We start from the raw sequence: 25,920 nt of genomic DNA, 5'->3' as shown, positions 1-25,920 counted from the left end.
AAGCTCAAGAGGTAGCGAAGCGGCTCGGTCACTTTCCGGGACCCCGGCCCCCAGCCCCACGTGCGCGGGCGGCGGGGAACTTTCCTGCGGCGCGGGCAGAGAGAACCGGAGCGCAGCTCGCCGAATGCGACCGCGCTCCCACTTTCCCGCGCCCCTGCCCCGCCTTGCCAAGTTTGCTAGGAACTTACCGGGCCGCGCGCCGACCGGGACCGGGGGCAGCGTGCGTGTCCACAGGGCGGGGGGCGGGGGGCGCCGGCCGCGCGTGCTCGCTGCGCCTGAGGGGCCGCCCGGGCCCGCGGCGCTCGCTTCGCCGCTCCGCCCGCCCGCGCCGCCGGCCAGATAATGCGCCCCTCGGCCGCACACATGGAGCCCGGCGCCGGCGTCACCGCCCGGGACATGCGCACCAGGTCAGCGCGCCCGGCCCGCGGCCCCCAAAACACCGGGGAGCTCTTAAAGGCGACGCCGCCCGTCCGCGCCCGGATGGGCGGGGCCCGGTGGGGAAGGGACTCTCGTGGGCGTGTCCTGTTGTGGGCGGGGCTCCCCAGAAGCGCCGCCCTCCCGGCCCTGCAGACCCGCGACTCTGAGTTAGGCGGCAGGGTTTCCTACACCGGTTGCTGCGCGCCCCGCAGGCCATAGCCAGTTTAGCGCGCGCTGCTCGGCCGCGCCCAGGGCTGACTCACGTTGACCTCGCCCAGGCCCAGCGCGGCCACCTCTGGCAAATCTTAGACTTGCGCCCTGAGCCTCCCGAGGTCCTCAGGAACTTTGGTGTTGACCTCCTGTGAGAGGGTGCGATTGGCTGAGCGGTTTCCTCCCTCGAGCTACGGACAGTTCAACCTACCCACTCCTAGACACGGAGGTGGGCGACTGTCCCCCTCCAGTCACCCACATCTGGCCTGTGACTCTGGAGAAGGCTGAATCCGCAAAAAAAGAAAAAGAAACACACAAACCTGCACCCAGCCCTCTACAGTAGCACCGAGGAGACTATATAACCAGAAAGAAAGCGAGTTTGGGAGGTTGTGAAGCACCTAAAGCCAATTACAATTCAACAAATAAAGTACAAAGTTCATAGAAAACCTATTTCGGGCCAGCGACATGGCTCAGTGGGCTAAAGAAGCTCGCGACTAAACCTAACTACCTGAGTTCCATCCGCACAAACACATGCTCATAAATAAGTGAAATGTGTTAATTCGAAAACACATGCATCTGGAGCCCAGCAGTTAAGGGTACTGGCTGCTCTTGCAGAAAACCCCAGCACCCACACAGTGGCTTACACCCGTCCATAGCTCCAGCTCTAGGGGATCTGTGCCTACTGACCTCAGTCACATATCTAGTGCACAAGCAGACCTGCATGCAGACAAGACACTCATACACATAAAGAAACCTCTAGAAAATAAAGCCAAGCAGGGCGCTGTGACACACATCTATAATCCAGCACTCCGGGAGGCAGATCTCTGAGTTCGAGGCCATCCTGGTCTACAAAGCGAGTCCAGGACAGACAAGACTACACAGAGAAACTTTGTCGAGAAGAGGAGACAGAGACAGAGACAGAGAGAGAATAACAGAAAGCCAGGCTGGAGAGACGGCTCAACAGGTAGGAGCACAAGCTGCTCTTCCAGAGGACCCAGGTTCAGTTCCCAGTATCAACATGGCTGTTTTCAACTCTATAACTCCAGTTCCAGGTCCAGGGGGATCTGGCACCTTCACACAGACATACATGCAGGCAAAACACCAGCAGACATCACAAACAAACAAACAAACAAACAAAACCAGGGCTAGAGAGTTGGCTCAAAGGTTAAGGGCACTTCTTGTGGTGGTAGACCTGAGTTTTATTCCCAGCACCTACATAGAGCCTCTCCACCTCCTTGGTCCCCAAGCACATGTACACAGACGCCGATGCAAGCAAAACACATACACATCATTTTTTTAATCTATAAAAATACATTAAAAAAAATAAAAGAAAACCTTGCAGGGGCTGGAGAGATCGCTCAGAGGTTAAGAGTACTGTCTGCTCTCCCAGGGGTTCTGAGTTCAAATCCTAGAAACCACATGGTGGCTTATAACCATCTATAATGAGATCTGGTGCCCACTTCTGGAGTGCAGGCAGAAAATTGTATACAATAATAAATAAATAAATCTTAAAAAAAAAAAAAAAAAAGGCCTTCAGGTAGGTGAGTCGCTGAGTTCCAGGACAGCCAAGGCTATACAGAGAAATTCTGTCTTAAGGGGGAGGGGCAGGGGAGAAATCAAAAAAGAAAAAAGAAAGCCTAGTGTCACAAAGCAGTTGTCAGTATCAGAATCACCAAAATGGACTCCCGCAATGTTCCTATTCCAGCCTTAAAATGGTGATGAAACAGATACCTGGACTCCTGAAAACTACTGAAGTGGCTTTTCCGTAACACACGTAACTGAAACAGGTGTCAGTGCACAACTGTAACGTAATCTGATGACTTCTGTTGTGTTAGTTGGGAAAACTTCCACCCATGAGTGCGTCTCATTCCAAATTTGAAAAATATTTCCTGTGGCACAGCTTCACAAAATCCTCACCCTCACTGGGCGTAGTGGCACATACCTTTAATCCCAGCACTTAGGAAGCAGAGGCAGGTGGATCCTGTGAGTTCGAGGCCAGCCTGGTCTACAAAGTGAGTCCAGGACAGCCAAGGCTACACTGAAAGACCCTGTCTTGAAAAAACAAAAAGACCCTCGCCCCCAGCACTGCCTTCCTGAAGCCCTTGCGCGTTCTCTGTGGGTCCTTCCACACACCACATACGGGCTGGCAGCTTTTCACTGACTCTTCCCCTCACTTAAGCCTTCCAAGTTTAAAGCAGCATCTTGCAGAACCTCAGGAGAGAAGCATTCTTCAAGCTCAAAAATATACAAAATACTAATGGGTGGGGGACCTGGCAAAGAAATGCAAATACTTCAGCTGAAACAAAAATCTCTCAGGCCCAGCAGTGGTGGCTACACTGAGAAACCCTGTCTCAACAAAACAATAATAATAATAATAATAATAATAATAATAATAATAATAATAATAATAATAATAATCTCTCAAACTTGACCAGCTGTAGCTCAGAGACCTCCTGCTCCATCTCTGTGCGAGGATGGGTAGGCAGTATCCAGGGCCTCTGCTGCACACAGCACTGTTGCTCTCTAAGAGCGGCTGGTACCACAGTGATTAATCAGATGGTGTGCATTACAGCAAAACAAGCAAAATGTTACCTCACGTACCTCACCTGGTTCCTATTAATGCCAACTTAATTAGCCATGAACAGTACCAATTGTGGTCAAGTGGGAACCTTGAAACTCCAGGCCAAGGTAAGAATTTCAGAGTCTGAGCTGTTGAGCCCTTTGTGAGTCACCAAGGTGACAAACAGTCCTGCTTAAAGAAGGAGGCATCAGCTGTGTCATACTAATGACACAGCCATGTGGCCTGGTGACAGGTGGGCTGCTGCAGAGGGCAGTGTCAACTTTTCCAGCTGAGAAAGTACTGGGTGGAGAGCAAAGGTGAACCACTACAGGGTTTCCTACTGTGACAGGAACGGAGCCAGGGGCACAAATGATGAAGTGACAGTAGGTGCAGGCCTTTGGTCAGCTGCTTCGGTGGAACCCGCCCTGCCCCGATGCCTTGGGCTGGCTTTTATGAAACATGAGGCAATCCGCTGCTCACACCACTGTCCATGCTGCAGACACCCTAATTACCAGCCATGTTGTGTTTTCCTCTGCTCTAAGAACAAGCTGTTACTGAAACACTTTCAAAACACTTCTCTAGCAGGGGCTGTAGCTCAACAGTGGAGTCCTTGCCCAGCATGCCCAAAACCCCAGGGAAGAGGAAGACAAAGAGAGAGGGGGGGGGGGGGAGAGGAGAGGGGAAAAGACCCTTGCTAATAATAGTCAGGCCTCCTTACACACCAACCTCTGTAAAAAATAGTCTAATTATCTTTTAAACGCACTATTAAGTAAACTAACATCTGAGCCTGTTCCTACACACTGAAGGTACTGAAGAAGAGAAGCAAAAAAAAAAAAGTTAGGGCTAAATTCCATGTTGGGTCTCCTTTTACAGCAGAGGCTGGGGTTGGTCCCAGGACCTTCAGCGAATGCAGAGCGCCGGAGCTGTGCAGTGTGCCCCGCTGGACACGGCACTTCTCTATTCGAAAGTTCCTTTCAAGTTTCTGGTGAACAAAACTTAAAATGCATTCCTAACTGTTGGGCAAAATCTAGAAGAACACCAGTCCCAAGAGCATGACAGGTGAGGCAGCAGGCACATACTCTAGAAGCCGACAGAGAGTGAGACAGAAAGACATAACGACCTGAGTTCACAGAACAGGAAACACCGAAGTCAGCCGGACAGACACATCATCCATGCAGCACGCAGGAAGCAGAGGCGTTAGGATCAGGAGTCCATGACCACCTTGAATTGCATGAGATCCACTCTCAAAAAACCGAAAAGAGGAAGAAAGAAAGGGAAGACTCTAGACTCAGCTGCAGCTCAAGAGATCAGCAGTGACTAGCAAGCTCACGGCGCTTGGTTCCAAGCAGCAGAAAAGAAAAACCAAAGAGCCACCCAGCCTGGGGACACAAGCCAGCCAACCTGATACCAGAGAGGCTGAGGCCGTCTAGCCTACCAAGTGAGTTCAAGGCCAGTTTGGGGAACTTAGACAGTGTCAGGTTCCCCAAGAAATTCCTTTTCCCAAAAGTCTGGCATTTAAACAGACTGTTTCAAAGTGAAAAGAAAGCTAAAGCTAGGCTAGTGCTAGAGGGGTTGCTGTTCACGTGGAAGCCCGGGGCCCTGTTCCCAGTGAGCTGAGGAAGTCCTGGGTGAGTGGGTAAGCAGTGGATGAAGCCCTCAGTGAATGTGTGTTGTGGGGTGGGCACATGAAGGACCCAGTGCCTCAGACCCATAGGAATCGGCAAAGCCTTTTCCCAGGGTGAGGTTCGGAGGCATGGCAAAGCCTTCCTCTGGATCCAGTTCAAATGTTGGCAGTGTGTGCAAAAAAAAAACTGGTCACCACAGCTTCCTCCTCCAGGATGCAATAGGAGACTGCTCCCCTACAGAACCTCCTACCCAGAGCAGCTGACTCCACCCCTGTGCCGTGCATAATCAACACCCTGAGGCGCCAGGTTGCTGTATGGCAGACGGCCTCTGTCAGAGCAAGCACAGCCCACCTGATCCCAGCTCCTCCACACGAGTGTCTGTTCTTTCCTCATTCTCTCACCGCCCCACTCAGGTTTTCAGAACCAAGGCATGCAGGATGTGGCATCATGGTATGAGGGGAGGGAAGGAGAAAGGAAGAGAAAGGAGAACGAAATGAAAGGCAGGCAGGTTGAGGGGTCCCAGAAGAAGAGCTAAGCCCCTCTCTCAGGATGTGACGCTTGAGGAAGCTCCTAACAGAGGAATCATGGAGAGCACTCCAGGCACCCAGAAAGCAGAGCGGCAGGTTGGAGCCAGCTGTAACAAAACACCTGGGAAAGGGATGAGACAGTCAGCTTCAAGCTGGGGGGGGGGGGGGGGGGCGGGCCCTCAGTGAGTAAAGATGCTTACTAACAAGCTGGGTTCAAACCCAGGACCCCACATGGTAGGAGAAAAAAGGGCTCCTCTGTGTGGGGGAGGGGGCAGGCTGTTGCTGTTGCTCATTAGTAGAGTAGAACTCACGCTGGGCATGGATGAAGAACTGGGTTCTATCCCTAGGACCAACACAATGAACACAAGACTGACAGCAGGCGTGACAGTACATGAGTGCAGACCCAGCTGCTCAAGAGGAGGGGAGATCATTTAAACTCAGGAGTCTGAAGGGAGGAGATAGAACTCAGGGTGTCCAACCCCAGCATAATAAATAAACTCAGGAGTCTGAGGCTAGCTGGGTGTAGTAACACACACCCATAATCCTGGAACTTTTCATTTCTTATTTTATGTGTATGAGGATTTGCTGGCATGTATAAAAGGGCGTCACATGTGTAGGAGCCAAAAGAGGGTATATGTGCTGCCTACTTTTATGTCAACGCAACACAAGCTGGGTTCATCTGAGTGGAGGGAAACTCAGGCTGAGAAAAGGCCTTCGTAAGATTGGGCTTAGATTGAAGGAGGAGGCCTCAGCTCACTGTGGTGGTGCCATCCCTGGGCTGGCCGTCCTGGGTTCTATAAGAAAGCATGCTAAGGCCGGGCGTGGTGGCACTCACCTTTAATCCCAGCACTCAGGAGGCAGAAGCACGCAGATCACTGTGAGTTCGAGGCCAGCCTGGTCTACAAAGCAAGTCTAGGATAGCCAGGGCTACACAGGGAAACCCTGTCTCAAAAAAAGAAAGAAAGAAAAGGAAGGAAGGAAGGAAGGAAGGAAGGAAGGAAGGAAGGAAGGAAGAAAGCATGCTGAGCAAGCCATGAGAAGCAAGCCAGTAAGCAGCACCCTCCTCCTCCAGGTTTCTGCCTGTTTGAGTTCCGGTCCTGGCTTCCATCAATGATAACAGTGTGTGGAAGTATAAGCCAAATAAACCCTCCCCGCCAACTTGCTTTGGTCATGGTATTTCCTCACAGCAACTGTGACCCTGCCTAAGACAGCAAGGGCTCCCCTGGAACTGCGAGCAGACAACTGTGGGCAGTCATGTGGTTCCAGGAACCACACTTGGATCCTCTGGAAATGCTTTTTTTTTTTTTTTAAATCTTATTTTATTTAATGTGCACTGTTGTTTGCCTGCATGTGTGTCTGTGTGAGGGTATTGGATCTCCTGAAACTGGAGTTACAGATTGTCAGATAGTAACTTTTTTTTTTTTTGGTTCTTCAAGACAGGGTCTCTCTGTATAGCCCTGACTGTCCTGGACTCACTTTGTAGACCAGGCTAACCTGGAACTCACTGCACCTGCCTCTGCCTCCCTGAGTTCTGAGTTTACAGGCATGTGCTACCACGCCAGGCTCCAGACAGTGACTCTTAACTGCTGAGCCATCTCTCCAATCTCCATAGTAAGGGTTTTTGTTTGGTTTTGGTTTTTGAGGGGTTTTTTTGTTTGTTTGTTTGTTTTTTATAGACAGGGTCTATCTGTGTAGCCTTGGTTGTACTGGACTCACAGTCATGGCTACAATGAGACCCTGTCTCAAAAACAAAACACAAAAAACAAACAAGCAAAAACGCATAATGAAGTGTCTATGTAGGTTCCCAAGCAAAGCAGAACTGACTCTGTAGGCTTTGACCAATTTTGAGATTACTGTTATCAAACAGTGCTGCAAGGCCCCCACTTGTTTCTTCAGAAAAATCTCTAAAGGAATAAAGAAGGCAAGTGTGGTGACGCAGGCCTAACTCCCCAGCACTCAGGAGGCAGAGGAAAGAGGACTACTTAAAACTGGGGCCAGTTGGAGGTAGAGAGAGCCTGTCCCACAAAACAAAACAAAAAGTACACCCAGGTTGGGAAGAGAGAAAAAGGAAGGGAGGGAGGGAGGAAAGGAAGAAGGGGAAAAAGGAGAGAGGTCTAGTCTAGCTACCAGCACCTCAGGAAGCATGTTCATGCTCAGAGAAGGCTCGGTCTCCTGATGGACCCTGATAGCCAATAAACATCCCTGGGAAACAGATTAAGGAAACCAAGTTTCCAAACCTTCCCATCAGTTCACATCCCTCCCCTAGCTGCTCAACAGCAGATGTTCAACCTTACCCAGAACAGAGAACACACACCATGCCCAGTGCTCCCCTCCTAGGACGAGAAGCCCCACACTCACGGAACACTTACGTTCTCCTTCACGGTTACACAACCATGCCTCCGTGCCTGCAAAGCAGCTCCACACGGCAGCATGCTCCAGCATGAGACAAGAAGGCCTACTGGCACAGGCCGGGGACCCCATTGACTCTGTGGCTGAGACAGGACTGCCTAGGCTACAGGAGTTCAAGGCCAGTCTTGAACCTGGTGACTCAATCAAGTAAAAGGAGAGCTGGGAACTAGTTCAGAGGCAGGGTGCTTCGCTTAGTATGCACTAGACCCCAGATTCCATTTCTAATACAATGGGGCAGGGGGAATAACTTCACGTATGTCAAGAGTGAGCCCTCACTGGGTATGGCGGCACACATGTACAAACCAAGAATTCAGAAGGCTGAATTTACAAGTCTGTGGCAAACCCCAGCTCACAGCCAGACCTGTCTCAAAGAAAAAAAAAGAAAGGAAAGCAACCACCAACAGAGGATTTAAAGACTTAAATATGAAGTCAAATATCTGGGTGTTGGTGGCATGAATTCCAGGACAGCTTGGGATACTGGGTAAGAGCCTGCCCACCTCAACTCTCACCCCCTAGAAAGTCCAGCAGCACTCCAGGATAAATCCTTGTAAGGATTTCAGATCCTTACAAGAAACCTAGATGTCTGACAGGGCTAAATTCAATCTATTTAATTTGACTTCCTGATTATTTTTACTTGTTTTAGGGACAGAGTCTCACTCTTATGCCCAGGCTGTCCTGGAACATACTCTGTAGACCAGGCTGGCCTTGAACTCAGAGATCTGCCTGCCTCTGCCTCCTGGGTGCTGGGATAAAAGGTGTGCGCCACCAGCAGCTACTTTGGGCTTTTCTATGCCAGGATGTTGAGTTCCATCACTGACTTGAAAGGAAGTCAAAAACCTCATTGCCCACACTCTTAGAATACCCAGCCTCTGACTACATAGGCCTTTCTCATCTCCCCTTCCCTGCTGCAGCGCTGTCTGTACTTTCTGGTCCAGCCCCATCCCTGACCCTCAGCGAGTCAGACCAGGGTTGCTCTCACTCTTGAAGTGAAGTCTCTCCAAGGGCACATGCAGCAGCAACATTCACCCTATTATGCTTCTGCAAGTCCGTGTGGCAAACACCTAGCCTGCAGCCCAGCACAGATGCTGTCTCAGTTCCCTCCCCTCCTCTCCTCTGAGATTTAAACATTCTATCCAGCAGCAAAGCTCCTTAAACAGGAAAATAAAGAACTCAAAACAACTTCAAGGAAGTCCCTGAAACTGAGCAGATTCTCTAGGACCCTCCTTGCCAGAGTAAGCAGAACTAAGCTGCAGAAACAGAGCAGAGCAGCTTGCCTGAAAAAAGCAGAAACCATCTGATCTGCCTGGAACACAGTGGCAGAGACTAGGCCATTTATAATTAGGCACGTTTCCTAAGGTCACAGGGTAGCAGAAGGCACTATCCACACTCCAGCATGGCTTCCAACAGTCCGTTCATGCAGCACAAAGGCACGAATGCCTTCATGAGTGAGACAGAAGGGCCTGGGTCTATCCCAGAACATACATGTGGAAGGAAGGAAGGAACCAGCTCCACACTGCCACACTCTGAGAGGCACTGCCTATGTCTGCCTCTTAATTCTCCCCACACCTCCCTGGCAGCCCCTCAAAAGCACGTCCCTGAAGGTCACCTGGTGACAGTACAACAGGACACCAGTGCTCTGGCTGGCCACCTTGCCCTTTGGGGTCTCTGAGTTTGTGGGTACAGCAGCCAGGCCCTCTCACAAAGAAGCTTATGATTTAAAAAAAAGGAGAGCAGGAACTGGTTTTCTGTGCTCAAATTGGGGCACAAGAGCAAAAAATAAGGAGAGGCCAGTAACCACTTCTCAGGAGCAGCGGGAGCCCAGAGGTGAGAGCTAGCCACAGCACAGTGGCACTATTCGTCTATGGCAACTTCCAAGCTGTCCCCAACCTCCCAACTCAGTGTGTGAGTGGGAGGGGAACAGGAGTAGCAGGAACTCTCCTTAGCGCCCTCTTCCTACCGCCCTTTACACACCCCACTTCTGTTCTCTGAGAACCCAGCTACTCTCTGACCTCAGCCCTGACACACAACCCATATTTAAGGATAAACACTTGTCCAATCATTGACCTGAGAGGATTAACATCAAGCCTCACCCCAGTACAGCAATGTCAAAATGGCACCTTCCTAGTCAGATAAAAGAGGGGGGCATATGCATTCCTAACTTTACAGTCCGCAAGAGTCAAGGGGCTCAGGTTGTAGGGCCTTCAACTAGCGTGCACACACTCCGGGTTCTATCCAAGACACACAAACTTGGTCAAGTATCATATCCCTATCATGCAGCACTGAGGTGCAGGCAAGAAGATCAGGAGTTCAAGGTCACCCTGGGAGCCGGGCGTGGTGGCGCACGCCTTTAATCCCAGCAGTCGGGAGGCAGAGGCGGGCGGATCGCTGTGAGTTCAAGGCCAGCCTGGTCTACAAAGTGAGACTAGGACAGCCAAGGCTAACACAGAGAAACCCTGTCTCGAAAAACCAAAAAAAAAAAAAAAAAGGTCACCCTGGACTCCATAGTGAGTTTGGGCCAGAGATCCTGTGTCAAAAGAGAAAGAGCAAGAAAGAATGAAAGAAAAAGAAAGAAAGGCCTAGTATTTCTTTGTCTGAATTTTTTTTCCTGGCTTTTTGAGACAGGTTTCTCTGTGTAGGCCTGGCTGTCCTAGACTTGCTTTGTAGACCAGGCTAGCCTTGAACTCACATCAATCTGCCTGCCTCTGCCTCCCAAGTACTGGGATTAAAAGCGTGCACCACCAGGCCCGGCTAATTTTTTTTAAGATTTATTTTTATGCTAGACAGTGGTACACGCCTGTAATCCCAGCACTCAGGAAGCAGAGGTAGGCAAAACTCTGAATTTGAGGCCTTGCCAGGGCTACACAGAAAAGCCCTGTCTTAAAAAACAAAACAAAACAAAAAGGTATTTTTGTTTATAAGACGTGTAAGATGTCTATCCGTGTCTGCAGGTTCCCAATGGGGCCAGAAGAGGTGTTGGGTCCCCTGGGGCTGTGGCTATAGGTGGTTGTAAGCAATGGGAGTCGTAGGAACTGAACTTGACTCCTCTGGAAGAGCAGGGAGCAATCTTAAGCACTAGACCATCTCTCCTGCCCTGAATTCTTTTCTTCATCCAACTGGGTAGGGCGGTGAGCACTCTAATTCCAGAACAGCAGGGGTGAGAGAGAAAGGCTGTGAGCACTGAGGACAGCCAGGATGGCGGTACTGTCTGTAATGGCAGGGACACTCAAGGGTCCCTGGATTCCAAATTGGCCTAGGCTATACAGCCAGAGTTCAGAAGATACAAACAAACCATAACAACAAGCAGCTGGTCCTACAGTCCCCGCTACGTGAGAAACACACAGTGGAGACATCTTTGAGCCCAGGGTCTGGAGACCAACCTATGCAACAAAGGAAGATCTTGAAATTCTGTAGCCAAAAGTAGGCAGGGACAGAAAGATGGAGCTCTATGCAGCCTGGAACAGCAAGGGCTGTCAAAAACTATCAAAGCAAGTGGGAAGTGCAGAAAGGAAAGTAGCTGTGTATCTGGGGGCTTGCCTAAAACGAACTGGTCTCTGGTTTCCACATTCAGCACCAAAAACAAAAAAACAATAACAAAGCCAGGCGTGGTGGCGCACGCCTTTATTCCCAGCACTCAGGAGACCGAGGCAGGCAGATGGCTGTTAGTTCAAGGATGGCCTGGTCTACAAAGTGAGTCCAGGACAGGCAAAGCTAACACAGAGAAACTCTGTCTGGAAAAAACAAAAACAAAAACAAAACAAAAAAAGCTGTTACCTCTGTGTAAAAGACATGCCATAAAACTTAGAACAATAGCCGGGCGTGGTGGCACACACCTATAATCCCAGCACTCTGGAGGCAGAGGCAGGTGGATCGCTGTGAGTTCAAGGCCAGCCTGATCTACAAAGCGGGTCCAGGACAGCCAAGGCTACACAGAGAAACCCTGTCTCAAAAAACCAAACAAAAACAAAAACATAAAACTTAGAACACACAGCATGGTGGTTGCCAGAGCCTCAAGGAACTGAGCATTCTGCTCTCAGGGACCATCCGAGACTCTCCTGTTTTTCGGCCAATGGCCATGGATCAGCTACTGCCAACAGCCATCATAAGCCTCTCAAATGCCACAGAACCTCCTGGCCTCTGTTTCCAGGGAAGAAATAGAAGCTAGGTGAGGAAGTTAGAGGAGTGGTGAAGTTTCACTTCGAAACCTCCCAGAAACTGGCTGCAGCAAGAAGGGGCATCCTCCAGGGAAGCCCCTGGCGTTCAGGCTTGTCTCCTCGCCTGGACCTGGGCAGGCAGCTCAGTAAGAGCAGCCGTTCTGCTCACTTCCAGGCCAGAGAGACCCAGCACTCGCTTCAGGCAGGCAATCATTGCTGAGGTCTTTTTTTGTTTTGTTTTGGGTTTTTTGTTTGTTTGTTTGTTTTTGTTTTTTTTGCTGGCATGAGAAATTACATCAAACAGTAAACTTCCAATTTCTTTTATTTTCTTTTGATTTTTCATGACAGGGTTTCTCTGTGTAGCCTTGGCTGTCCTCTGTAGACCAGGCTGGCCTTGAGCTCACAGCAATCCGCCTGGGATTAAAGGCGTGCGCCACCACCGCCCCGTTCTAATTACTTTTTAAAGGCAGAAGGGATGGCAAGATGGCTCAGGGGGTAAAGGTACTTGCTGCCCCAAGCCTAATGCTCAGAGCTCAACCCCTGGGCCCACAGGGCAGAAAAGGGCCAACTGCTGACTTTCAGCTTCTGCCCTCCACACATGCCATGGCTTGCGCTGAACACCCACACATATACACAATGAATAAGTACATAAATAAACAAATGCAACAAATTGGTAATGCATTCATGAGGCGGGAGTTGATGGCTCAGTGGTGAAGAGCATTGGCTACTGTCACAGAGGACCGAGGTTCAAGTCCCAGCACTCACACAGCAGCTCACAACCATCTGTAATCCTACTTCTATGGGATCCCCAACCCTCTTCTGGCCTGCTTAGGCACCGCAAACACATGCGGTGCAGAGACATACAAAAATGCCAAACACCCATGTGATGACTTTTCTTGGCTGTCAACCTGACTACATTTGAAATGAACTACAACCCAAAAATGAAGGGCACACCTGTGAGAGATTTCACCACTACAGCCCCTACCCCCACAGTTTGAAGTGGGTGAGTCCACTTCTAGTCAGGACCTTTGAACATGGAAGACACAGGCCTTTGACCCAGATCTTTAAGCAGGAAGACCTGCCTTTCATCTGGACCACACCTTCTGCTGGAAATCTGTACGTGGACGCGGAAGGAGGAAGCCTTTGCTCTTTGCCTGCTTCCCCTGCCTTGCTAGCCTGTCCGTCCTCCCTGACGTGAGAGCCTACTTCTTCAGGACTCCAGCTGAGACGTCAGCCTGAAGACGGAGCAGCTCCTGGCTGCGTGGACTCTCCACTCACAGCTAGGCATTGCAGCCTATGTCATTCCAATAAACCCCTTTTCTCTCTCTGGAGATAGATAGACAGACAGACAGACAGACAGATTCATTCTATATTTTGTTACTCTAGAGAACCTTAATACAACCCATACACATAAAATGTATTTTAAATAATTAATAAACATCACAAAGCCAAGATTTGATCCCCAGAACCACAATACTACCAATAAGAAGGCAGCCACCAGGCGTGGTGACACACACCTTTAATCCTAGTACTAGGAAGCACAGGCAGGCTGATTGCTGTGAGTTTGAAGCCAGCTTTTTTTTTTGGGGGGGGGGGCCAGGGGGCATCAAAGCCAGCTTGTTCTACAAAGCGAGTCCAGGACAACCAAGGCTACACAGAAAAACCATATCTCATAAAAACAAAAACAAACAAATAAATGGATGAATAGCAGCAGCGGCCAGGTGTGGTACTATATGCTTTTTTTTTTTTTTTGGAGGCTCACTCCATAGACCACCAGGTTGACCTCTCAGAGCTCTGCCTACCTCTGCCTCCCAAGTTCTGGGGTTAACAGTGTGTGGTACCACACCCGGTGGCACACACCACTCCAGAAGCCGACACAGGTAGATTTCTGTGAGTACCAGGCCAGCTAAGGCTATACAATGAGACCCTGTATCAATTAACCAATCAATCAATAAATATAATTTTAAATGATATTTTAAATGGTACTGGAGATGTAGTTCAGTGGTAAGAGTACTTGCCTAGTGAGACTGAGAGGCTAGGTTCTCATCCTTAGAACCTCAACAAATGAATGACAACACTATTCACTTGACAACCTAAGGTCAATCCCTGGGACCCATATGGTAGAAGGATGTAAGTCACGGGAAAAGATGTTCTCTAACCACATGCCCTCCCAAAAATAAATGTATGTAATATAAATAAATAAATAAATAAATCCATGTTACTGATAGCCACACAGAAAAACCCGCCATAAGCAGGGCTCTTCTGTGGGGGGAGAGAGTGAGAAGTCTCACTGAATCGCCAAGGCTGGGTGTACAGTCCGCCTGCCTCAGCCTCCCAAGTGCTGGGATTATTGGCGTTCAGTTCATGCATGGCTAGAACTCTTCCTTAAGTACTCACACACCCTTGACAGGCCAGTTTACAGAAGTTTATCCACACTCAGTGATACACCACCATACACCAAGGGTAGGGATGCAAACAGGAGCAAGCCAGAACACTGGACAGTACAAATAACGCCTCCATTCATTCAGACAGTTCCCAAAGAGGCTGCTTATTTTTTATCCTCAACACCCCAGAGGGAACAAATGCCCCAGTACTGTCTCCAGCAGGAAGGAAACCCTGACTTCCCTGGCTATTTCAGTTACATAAACCAACACTTCCTAGGCCAGAGCTGGACAGGCGCAATGCTTGTACCCACATTTGTTTCAGTACTGCCCACCAACTGATAACCACGTTACATTACGGCTGTATAAAAGTACCTAGATCAATACTGTTTCTAACTACTCAAGGCTTTTTATTGCTGTAAAGTTCCTTCAAATGGAAAAAAAAGAGTTTGGACGTGGTGAAGGCGCCACCAGCCACCAGCAACATCTGTGACTCAAGAGATAGTGTAATTTCAGGGGGAGAGTAAATCCCAGTCTCCTAAATTGCTTATTTATACACATACACACACATACACACACATACACACACACACACACACACACACACACACACACACACACAAATAAATAAATGTAAGATGTTTTAATTAAATAAATAAAAATAATAAGCTAGCTCAGGCATGGTGGCGCATGCCTTTAAGGCCAGCACTCAGGAGGCAGAGGCAGGTGGATCGCTGTGAGTTCGAGGCCAGCCTGGTCTACAAAGCAAGTCTAAGACAGCCAAGGCTACACAGGGAAACCCTGTAACAAGAAACAAAAACAACAACAAAGCTGACTCATGTCTATAGTCCCAGCACTCAAGAAACTAAGTCAGAATTGTCACATGTTGTCAACCCGGGTGACACAATAAATCACTGTCTTGTAGCCCCAGAACCCAGGTTAAAGATGCCCAGTGTGTCGGGAGGCAGAGGCAGGCAGATCCCTGTGAGCTCAAGGCCAGCCTAGTTTACAGATTGAGTTCCAGAACAGCCAGGGCTACAAAGAGAAACAGGGTGTGCGAGAGGGAAGGAGCTTAAAAGCCAGAAATCAAGCCAGGCATGGTAACACCATCTTTAATCCCAGCATTTGTGAGGCAGAGGTAGGTTGATTATTGCAAATTCAAGGCCGACCAGCTCTATAGATTAATGCCTTGTTTAAATAGATAGATGACAGACAAGCCTAATTTTATGTGAGACATTGCTGGGGAAAAAAGTCCCTAAGCACACAGGGTAGACTTCTGTAATTCCAGCATTAAGGAAGTAGAGGCAGAAGGATCAGTGAGGAAAGCCATGCTTGGCTAGGTGTGGAGTTTAAACCCGGCCTGGGCTATAAAAGACTGACTTTCTTCCAACATAGGAAGGCCTGGTTCAGATTTCCACTCATTACTCCCCCCTGGGTTTTATCCATCTGTTGCCACACTATTCACCCACCGTGATTATAGGGCTTTCGCTAATTACTAAGAAAAAATAAAGAGTATCCTATGTGGGCATGGAGGCACATGCCTGTAATCTTGGCCCTCACGAGGCAGAAGTTAGACCATGAGTCTGAGGCCAGTCTAGGCTACACAGTGAGTACCAGGACAGCCATAACTGCATAGAAATACCTATCCCAAAAAGCAGAGGTGAAGACACAAGTGTCCTGTCCACCTTGCCACAGACTCCTCTCAGCCCCAGAGGCAGAGTTAGCATCCCCACAACTCTCTAGAGTTGTTGGGCCCTGGGGCCCAGGTGAATTCCGATCTCCTTGTGGCACTAAGCCACACGCTGGCTTTCTCAAAGTACTGTTATTGTGTGTAGTCAAATGCCTTTGTACTACACTTTCCCAGTCTTTTGTTCCCAAATCTGATCCATTGCCAGGACAAAGGTTCATTTTTCAAGATTCTGAAGCTCACAAGGTAACTGCTCTGCGTCCTATACTTGGCTTTAAGATTACAGCTCACCTACTTTTTGGCTTCCCACAATTCTTCAAGTTCATGATAATCTTCTATTTCGCCTCCGGTCTAATTAGCTATGCATCTCTCTACTTGCCCTTCACTCACACATCACCCCATTGGACGGAGGGAGATGCCAAGGCCAAAGCAAACACATAGCAAGTCATTCTCACACCTGGTTACAGAACACAGAAAACTGAAAACCTTCCAGCGTTTGCTTCTGTGTGATGATATTTAGCCGTGGCAAAATATCAAGCCCCTTCTGGTCTGGGAGCCCTGACCAGGGCCTCAACCTCATAAGCAACTTGTGCTAACCATCCCGTCCATTACCTCAAGTTCACTCCTCGCCTCACGTTACCAAGCACCTCCTGGGCGCAGGCATCTTCACCTCTGTTCACAGCAGTGTGCAGTACAATATTTAGTAGCGTGCTAGTTTTGTGTTATAACTTGGTAAGCCACACAACTAGGAAAAACATCTCCCTTAAAGTATCAAAGGCAGCTGGGTGCGGTGGCTCAGTTGAGAAAATGCCTCCATTAGAGTGGGATGGCCCGTGCGGTAGCACACACCTTTTAATCCCAGCACTCAGGGAGGCAGAGGCAGGGGGATCTCTCTGAGTCCAAGACCGACCTACAAAGAGAATCCAGGACAGCCAAACCTACACAGAGAAACCTTGTTTCGAAAAAGAAAAAAGCATCAAAGGGAAAGCCTCCAGAAAGGAGGTGTTGGTGTGCAATGGTATAGATGTGGTCTAAGTACCCCACCCTCCCACAGAGATCATGGCTGTGCTGTTACTACTAGATTAAAAGCCAAGTGTGGTGGTCCCTCATCCTAGTACTGGAAAGATGGGAGGCAAGAGGATTGGCAGTTCGAGGCCGGTCTTGGTTATATAGCAAGTGTGACTCCAGAGGCGATCTGAGACCTTGTCTCAACCATGCCCTTCCCCCACAAAAAAAGAGGGTGGAAATTTAACCATGCTATCTGCTATGCTAATGGTACAAGCCTGTGATATCAGTTGCAAAGATTCCAAGATCAAGACCTTCCTGAGCAGGGCTGGAGAGATAGCTCAGAGTTTAAGAGTACTGGCTGTTTTTCCAAAGGTCCTGAGTTCAATTCCCAGCAACCACAGGGTGGCTCACAACCATCTATAATGAGATCTGGTGCTCTCTTCTGGCCTTCTGGCTCACATGCAGGCAGAACACTTTGTATACTAAATAAATAAATAAATAAATCTTAAAAAAAAAAAAAAGGCCTTCCTGAGCTACAGTGAGTTCAAAGTCATACTAGACAACATTTCAAGATATTGGCTCACAATGAAAAAATTGGGCTGGGAGGGCTAGAGAGATGGCTCAGTAGTTAAGAACACTGGCTGCTCTTTTAGAGGACCTAGGTTCAATTCCTAGCTCACAACCACCTATAAGTCCAGTTCTAGGAATTCAGCACCCTCTTTTGACACTGTATGAATGTGGTGCACAGACTTACATGCAGGCAAAACACACTACACATAAAATAAATAGGTAAAAATGTTTAAAAATTTTAAAGATTGCAGATACAGTTCAGTTCAATGGTAAAAAGCACTTGCTTAGCATGTATGAGAGACTGGGTCCAATCACCAATATGAGGGGTGGCTTTGGAATTAGCGAAAATTAATCCTCAGGGTAAAGCCCCCTTGGTTAATCTGGCAACCTTTTAAGAGAAAAGCTGGAGAGATGGCCCAGCAGTTAGGAGCACTTACTGCTCTTACATAGAACCCAGGTCCATTTCCCAGTACCCACAGTTCCAGAGGAGCCAACTCCCTCTTAATGCATACATACATAAACATCGGCACACGCCTTTAATCCCAGCACTCGGGAGGCAGAAGCAAGGTGGATTGATGTGAGTTCAAGGACAATCTGGTCTACAAAGCAAGTCCAGAAAAGAAAGAAAAATAATGATAGATAAAAATTAAGAAAGAGTACATGTGTGCATATGTACAGTTACACACAGCAATAGCCTGCTCCTTGTCTCTTGCCATGCAATACTCTATACCATCTCAGCAGCCAATAAACCTCTCTATCTTTTTTTAAATGTTTTTATTTTTCGAGACAGGGTTTCTCTGTGTAAACAGCTCTAGCTGTCCTGGAACTCTCCCTGTAGACCAGGCTGGCCTCAAACTCACAGTGATCCTCCTGCCTCTGCCTCCCAAGTGCTGGGATTAAAGGCATGCACCACCACCCCCTGGCTAATAAACCTCTTTATAAAGTAGCCTGACTCAGCCATTTTGTTACAGTAACAAATAACAAACAATTCTTACTTCAAAGCCACCACTTCATTTTCTAACTCTATGTGCTGGATTTCAAGTGATAAAAATATGCATGCACATGTCATCCCAGGATGCCCTAAACCCAAGCTCCTCCTCACTAAGGCCAGTGCCTACTGATGGCCAGTAAGAAGCAATGGAAAAGCAACAGGTCTGCAGCAGCCTCCTGCCTGGGCTTGACTATCCCACGAGCTGAGGACCCAGGAAACTCTCCAAGTGCTTCTCCACAGAAGAAAATAGCTCGAGTTGAAACTTGTGTCCACATGGTCCACCGACAGATTTAGAACTCAAATTATAGCCTCGGCAGGAGTCTTCACAAAGGACTCAAATTAAGCAAGACCAGGATGGAAAGGAACAGGGAGAGACTGCATTAAGTCAAATTAGAAAGAGAAGGCCAGGTTGAGCTGCATCAGGGGGACACAACTTGTTGGAATGCTAAACCACAGGCTCACCCGCGTCAGCGCTCTGCTCAGACCAGCCCTCTGGGTTCCCAGCCTGAAACCAGCCTGTGGACTCCAGGCTGTTAGGACTTACTCAGATTTCAAACTGAGTTCAATTCTGTCCTGTGGACCATCTCTCAATGCCAGCATTCATCTCCTGAGAGCTCCTGAGAGCGCTACCTTTGGCAAAGCAGATAAAATTAGCTACTGCAGTGAACTTGGAATCCAGGGTAGGCCACTAAAAAGGTACATAGGAGATTTGTAAACACCATGGAAAACCTTCCCTTGGGCCAGGCCGAAGTCACCTAAAACTAACAGAAATGTAGTTGAGCCATCTGTCCCTTGTCCCCTTCGCACCTTTTCCAGATCTAGGATGACCCATTTCCTGCTTTTGTCCTTTCAAACCAAGGCCACAACCTGGGGCTCCTCTTTTGATCAAGGGGTGAATCAGAGGGCTCAAGGCAGCAGGAAGCCCTGAAAGAGCAAAGGAGCACTTTCCTCTCTTTTCTTCAGGAAGGGAAGGTTCTCTCTCTGTAGAGAGGCCTGAGGGACAGGGCAGGAAGTGGGTTCGTCCCATAGGCTTGACCTTGTGATAATAGGGAGACAATGTTTCTGCCTTGTCTCTCAGGCCCACAGTCTTCTGACACAGGAGAATGTAACAGTACATGGTGACGCCAGCACCCAAAAGACTGACGCAGGAGAGCTGCCAAAAGTCTGCAGTCAGTCTAAGGTCCATGGCAAGACCCTGTCTCAAGACAGAAAGTTGGGTATGGTGACCCATGACTTTAATCTCAGTGCTTCAGAGTCTGAGACAGGCAGATCAGGCAGATCTCTGTGAGTTCCAGGCCAGCCAGGACTACATAATAGAGATCTTGTCTCCAAAAATAAATAAATAAATAACTAAATAAATAAATAAATAAATAAATAAATAGCAAGCTGGTCAGTGGTGGCAAATGCCTTTAATCCTAGCAGAGACAGGTGGATCTTTGTGAGTTCGAGGCCAGCCTGGTCTACAGAAGGAGTTCTGTTACACAAAGAAACCCTATCTCGAAAAACCAATTTATAAAAGAAGAAGAAAGAAAGAAAAGAAAAACCTCAAATCGCAGGACTTAGAAAGACATGAAGGGAAGAAGATGTTTTGCTGTAACTCATCAGGCTGAGGCAGGAAGATGACCATGAATTTGTAGCTCCCCTGGGAGCAGAGTGAGTTCCAGACGAGCCTGGGAGAGACTCTGTCTCAGAAAAGAAAGGACCAGGTCACGTTGGCGCACGCATTTAGTCCCAGCGCCTGAGAGGCAGAGGCAGGAGGATTGCTGTGAGTTTGAGGCCAGCCTGGTCTACAGAGCAAGTTCCAGGGCAGCCAGGGCTACACAGAGGAAAAAAAGGAAAGAAGGAAAGAGAGATAAGGAGGGGGACCTAGAGATCACCCAGAAAAATAAAAATAGTATGCCCTCATGGTGGCACAGTGCTCGTAACCTCAGTACTCACTAGACTGAGCCAGGACAATCTTTTGTGCCTCCCAGGTGCTGCAGAGACTAAAGAGGTGCACCACCATGCCTGGCTGGAAAAAAAATCTTAATTCAAGGACAGCCTACACTATAAAGTAACATGACTGAATCTCATAATAAATAAATGAATAAAGGGCTGGAGAGATGATTCAACAGGTAAGAGCACAGGCTGTTCTTCCAGAGGGCACAGCTTCAATTCGCAGCACCCAGATGGTAGCTCATAACTATCTGTAATTCCAATTCCAGAGGATCCAACACCCTCACACAGACACACATGCCCATGAAACACCAGTGCACGTAAAAGTAAAAAATAAATAAATTATATAAAAAAAAAAGAATGTTTTTAAATGTGGGGAGCTCAGGCATGACGACACCAGCCTTTAATTCCAGTTCACAAGAGTCTCTGCAGCCAAAACTCTATGAGTTCAAGGCCACCAGTGAGAGCTACACAGTGAGACCCCAACACCACCAGAAAAGGGGGGATATGGCTTGCCAAAAAATTAGGAACAGCTCAGAAAAGTCGGGGAAACTTCCAAGGAACACTTTAGATTATTTGAGGAAACTTGGAAAAAGAAAGAAGTCACTCAAAATGAGGGCAGAAAAGCATTGAGAGAATTTCAGAGAAGTATCTGTCAGAAGATGGGGGGGGGGGGGAGCAGGTGGTGGTGGTGGTGGTGGTGGTGGTGGTGGCGCCAGCACACACTTTTAATCCCAGCACTTGGGAGGGAGATGCAGGCAGATCCCAGTGACTTCGAGGCCAGCCTGGTCTACAACCCGAGTGTAGGATAGCCAAGGTAACACACAGAAACCCTTTCTCAAAAAAAAAAAGAAAAGAAAAGAAAGAAAGAGAGAGAGAGAGAGAGATTAAGAAAGAATGAATATTGGGGGGAAGGGTTCCTCAACAGACATCCTCCATAGAAGAAAGAGGTCCTCAGAAGTAAGTGTCTCCTAAGGGAAGTGGAACCTTCCTGAGGCAAGGAATCCCAGAAAGGAAGGGAGGGGGCACTCATCAGACAAAAATGCCACCTTTCACAGATTCGAGGGGCTGAGGCCAGAGACCCTCGAAAAGGAGGGAGGGGGAGGCTCAGAGAATGACTGCAGACCTTTACAGAGGCAGGGTACCTCTGAGAGGTAAAGGTTTCAGAAATAGGGGCTTCCCCCCCCTTGGGAACTCAGGAGGTCTGAAATGGGGGTCCACTCCAGAAGGTAGATGTCTCTGAGAGACTCCCTGAGAGAGTTGAGGGTTCTCGGAAAAAGAGGTTCCCCCTCACATGTAGGGATTCACGGGCAAGGGTGGGGGTGGGGGGAAATGTAGATAAACAAGGGTCCCTCAGGTTACATCCTCAGAAAAGTTGATGTTCCCCTCAGAAATACAGGGTCCCCCTTTCTGGGGTACTCTCTCGGAAGGGCAGGGGTTCTCCAGAGAAGGAGCACCCTCAGAGAGAGGTGAGGTCCTATAAAGAAAGGGCACCTTCAGACACTAAGTCCCCTAAAAAAGGGGTGCCCTCAAAGAAGGAGTACCCCAGAAAAGGGGCACTCTCAGGCACGCGGGGTTCCTCCACAGAGAAGGGGAGCTCTCAGAGACGGGGAGACCTTCAGACGCAGGGTTCCCTAAAGAGTCCTGTAGGGAAACCGCACCAGCCCGGCCAAGCGGAAGCCGGGGGAGCCCGGGGCACCGGAAGCCGGGGACCCCGGCAGCGGCGCCTGCCCCGCACTCACTGAAGTTGCTCGGCTCCGCGCGATCGGCAGCTGGGCCCCCGGGCCGGACTCGGGCAGAGAGCTCGGGTCTGGTCTGGTCGCGTCCCACGGCGACGGCTCCCTCGGGTGGCGCCTGAGGCGGCGGCGGCGGCGGCGACAGGACGACAGAGGACCGACGGACCGACTGCGCGGGCGACGCGGGGAGCGCTCAAGGCAGCGAGGGTGCGCGTGCGCGCGCCGGGGCGCTGACCCCGGGCGGAAGGAGCTGCCGCGGCGCGCTCGGAGCCGCCGCTCGGTCTCACCGCTGCTTCTCACACTGAAATTGCCCGCTTCACAGCCCGGCTTCCCCGGTTGCTAGGCAGATTTTGCCTCTCACACTTCCGGGTTGAGGCACGTCCCTCCGAGTGGCGGCGCCGCAGGCCAATGAAGTCTAGCCGGGGCGCTCAAGATCCGCACCCCACGGAGGGTGTGGCCAGACTTCGGACAGACAGTTCCCAGCAGCCAATGAGCGCGCCGGCCGGCTGGCTCTCCGGCTCGCGCCGGTGGATGGGGCGGGCCGAGGGAGGGGGGCGATCGGGACAGGATGACTGACAGGTAAGCATCCAATGGAAGATCGCAGCGGGTGGCAGGGCCAGTCGAGTCGCCGTGGGGTTGGGCTTTAGGTTTGGGGCGGGAATGCCATGCCGCGAGGGGTGCGGTCTTGGAGGACACGTCAAGTCGTAGCCGGCTGGGACCCCGGAGGGCGGTTCGGCTGGACCGCCGGGCGGCCAGCAGCTTGGCTGAGCGGAGGGTTCCCCCGCCGTGCTCAGCAGGGGCGCCCCACCCACAATGCACCGGAGGCCGTGGGGCCTTGACGGCAGCCTCCGAGTTAGACCTGGGGCGCCTGGAGCTCAGACGCTCTTCCCAGCGGAGTCTCGGCCACCTTCTGAAAAGAGTCCCGGGACGCGGCCCCCTCCCCGTTCGGAGGAGAATCTTTCAGGTTCGCTCGCCGCTGGTTCCGTTCTGAGGACGCCATCGGCGAGCTCGACCTTCGCCTGCTTTTCTGAGAAGTTGCCTGGATGAGGATACTAAGTGGGGGTTCAGCATCACTGAATCCCCTGAATGCTACTGGGATGCGTGCGCTTCCGAGTGGAAGCCCCACCCTAGGTCTGCAGATCACATGCTGCCACACCAGGGGCACAGATGTGGGGCTGGGGCGGCCCTACATTTCCTCTCACCCCTTTACTCGGTGTGGCCTTTTAACTTGGCTGTCCTAGACTCGCTTTGTAGACCAGTCTGGCCTCGAACTCACAGCTCACAGCGATCCGCCTGCCTCTGCCTGCCGAGTGCTGGGATTAAAGGCATGCACCACCACACCCTTTTAACTTTTTATCTCCCTCTTTGAGACAAAGCCTCACTATGTAGCCCCCTCCCCGTCCCCACCCCCACCCACCCCCCACCCCCGCCCCCGGCTGACCTGGAACTCACGACTTGCACAAATAGCTGCCTGCCTCTCTCTGCCTTCTGAGTTCTTTCGGTTTTATTCTGTTTGGTTGGGAGGACGATGGGCGCGTCCATTTTTATTCTATTTATTGGGTGTCAGTGTGGATGCCTCTGTAACAAGCGTGTGACGCCGAGGGACAGCTTGAAGGCGTCCCAGAGATCAAACTCAGGGCCTCAGGCTCGATAGCACGAACCTTCACACTTCGAGCCATCCCGCCCACCCTGTTTGTGCCCTGGAACTTGCAGAGATCCGCCTGCCTCTGCCTTTTTTTTTGGGGGGGGGGTTGGGGGCAGGATCTTACTATGTACTTCTAGCTGCCCAGGAGAACTGGGTAGAGTAGGCTCCTCTCAAACTTAAAGAGCTATCCCTCTCCTTTGCCTTTCAAGTGCTGGAATTGAAGGCATGGGCCACCACGCCTGCAAAAATGTATTTTGATGTGTCCCCTGTATCCCAGGCTAGCCTGACTTGCTACTATGTAGCTGAGAATAGCCTTGAATTCCACGATGCTCTGTTTAACCTCTTTGGTCTCTCCAGCTCCACAATCAGCTAATAGGAACTTTCCAAGAACCTTTCCGCTTCCCAGCCACTTGCAGATGACACTAACCCATCACCCGGAACTCAGCACATCACTGTGCTTTACCGTATTTAAAGTATTTTATGTGAACAATTGCCTTGACTGCCTGTTTGTACCAAGTACAGTGTACTACCACCCCCAGGCTAGAAGAGGGTGTCAGATCCCCTGGGACTGGAGTCACGGTCAATTGTCATCTGCCTTGCAGATCCTAGGAATCGAACCTGGGCTGGGAGAGCAGCCACAGCCACGTGTCCTTGACCTCTGAGTCATCATCTCACCCCTCCCCCACTCCTTTTTAAACAGGATCTCATGTAGCCCAGGTTGGCCTTAAAAGGTCAGGGTAACAGAGGGAGACCTTGAATTCCTGATCCTCCAAGTATGACAAGTATGAGCCGCCACACCCAGTTTCTGCAACGCTGTGCTATTCAAGCACCTAACTAGACGCGCTTCATCCAGAGCCCCCTCTGTTTTCTTAGGCAGTGTCTCCTCTTGCCCCAGTATTAAACTCCTAATCTTTCTTTCTTTTTTTATTTTGATTATTTTTTTTTCTTGTTTTTCGAGTCAGGGTTTCTCTGTGAAGCCTTGGCTATTCTGGACTTGCTTTGTAGAGCAGGCTGGCCTCGAACTCACATCAATCCTCCTGCCTCTGCCTCCGGAGTGCTGGGATTAAAGGCGTGTGCCACCACGCCCGGCTCCTTTTTTGTTTGTTTGTTTGTTTGTTTGTTTGTTTTTGTTTCTCCTAATCTTTCTACCTCCATCTCTCCTGTACTAAAATGACAGGGGGTGAAGCCAGGTGTGGTGGCCCAAGCCTTTAATCCCAGCGCTCGGGAAGCAGAGGCAGGTGGATCACTGTGAGTTCGAAGCCAGCCTGGTCTACAAAGTGAGTCCAGGACAGCCAGGGCTACACAGAGAAACCCTGTCTCAAAAAACCAAATAAATAAATAAATAAATGACAGGAGTGCACTACCATGCCTGGCCCCCAATCCCAGAGCCCTTGCCTGATTTACAACCCAGCTTTGTCTAAACAGGTAACTAAATAACCCATTAAGGGAAGGTAATGAAGAAGGCGGTGATGAGAAAGACCTCCAGATCAAGATGCAAGCAGTGACCAGTGCTTGCCCTTGTTCTGTACAGCAGGCAGGCGTGGCCAGGTGCACAGATTACCAAAGTGAACGTGTTACTGGAGGGAATTTATGAGCCAAGAAAAAAAACACAATAAAGGGAAACAGGCCAATTACACCAGGCAGAATGTTACATTAAAGCAATAGTAGAAATTGCTGGAGAGGCAGAGGTAGGCCATCTCTGTGAGTGTGAAGCCAGTCTGGTCTACAAAGTCAATCTAGGACAGCCAGGGCTACACAGAGAAACCCTGTCTTGTGGGGGAGGGGGGAGAAAAGAAATCGCTATACTAAACCAGGCGCTGGCTCACGCCTTTAATCCCAGCACTCAGCACTGGTAAGGCAGAGGCAGGTGGATCTTTGAGTTCAAGGCCAGCCTGGTCTACAGAGTGAGTTCCAGGATACCTAAGGCTACACAGGAAACCTTGTCTAGAAAAACAAAACAAGGAATTATGGTTCTGTGTAGCTGGGTGTGGTGACACATATTTTAATCCTAGCACTTGAGAGGCCATGGCAGGCTGAACTCTGAGTTCCAGGTAAGCCTAGTGTACCT

At 49.8% G+C, this 25,920-nt stretch overlaps 1 protein-coding gene across 5 annotated transcripts in view; it reads right to left on the bottom strand.

Moving 5' to 3' along the window:
• Nucleotides 1-23,668, bottom strand: part of GATAD2A (GATA zinc finger domain containing 2A) — a 92,000-nt gene extending 68,332 nt beyond the window's left edge. The window contains exon 1 of one of the 5 annotated variants that reach the window (XM_084759054.1): nucleotides 23,649-23,668. The gene's annotated coding sequence lies outside the window, so the exon portion shown is untranslated. Of the gene's footprint in view, nucleotides 1-188; nucleotides 434-22,213; nucleotides 22,607-23,648 lie in introns of those variants that run through there. The other 4 variants (XM_084759058.1, XM_084759055.1, XM_084759059.1 and 1 more) reach the window with 4 other exon arrangements.
• Nucleotides 23,669-25,920: the final 2,252 nt, after the last annotated feature.

This window comes from Acomys minous (genome assembly GCF_964271855.1).
Source record: "Acomys minous genome assembly, chromosome: 15".
In the NCBI taxonomy this organism is placed as follows: domain Eukaryota; kingdom Metazoa; phylum Chordata; class Mammalia; order Rodentia; family Muridae; genus Acomys; species Acomys minous.
This window is presented reverse-complemented; position numbering and strand designations above follow the sequence as displayed.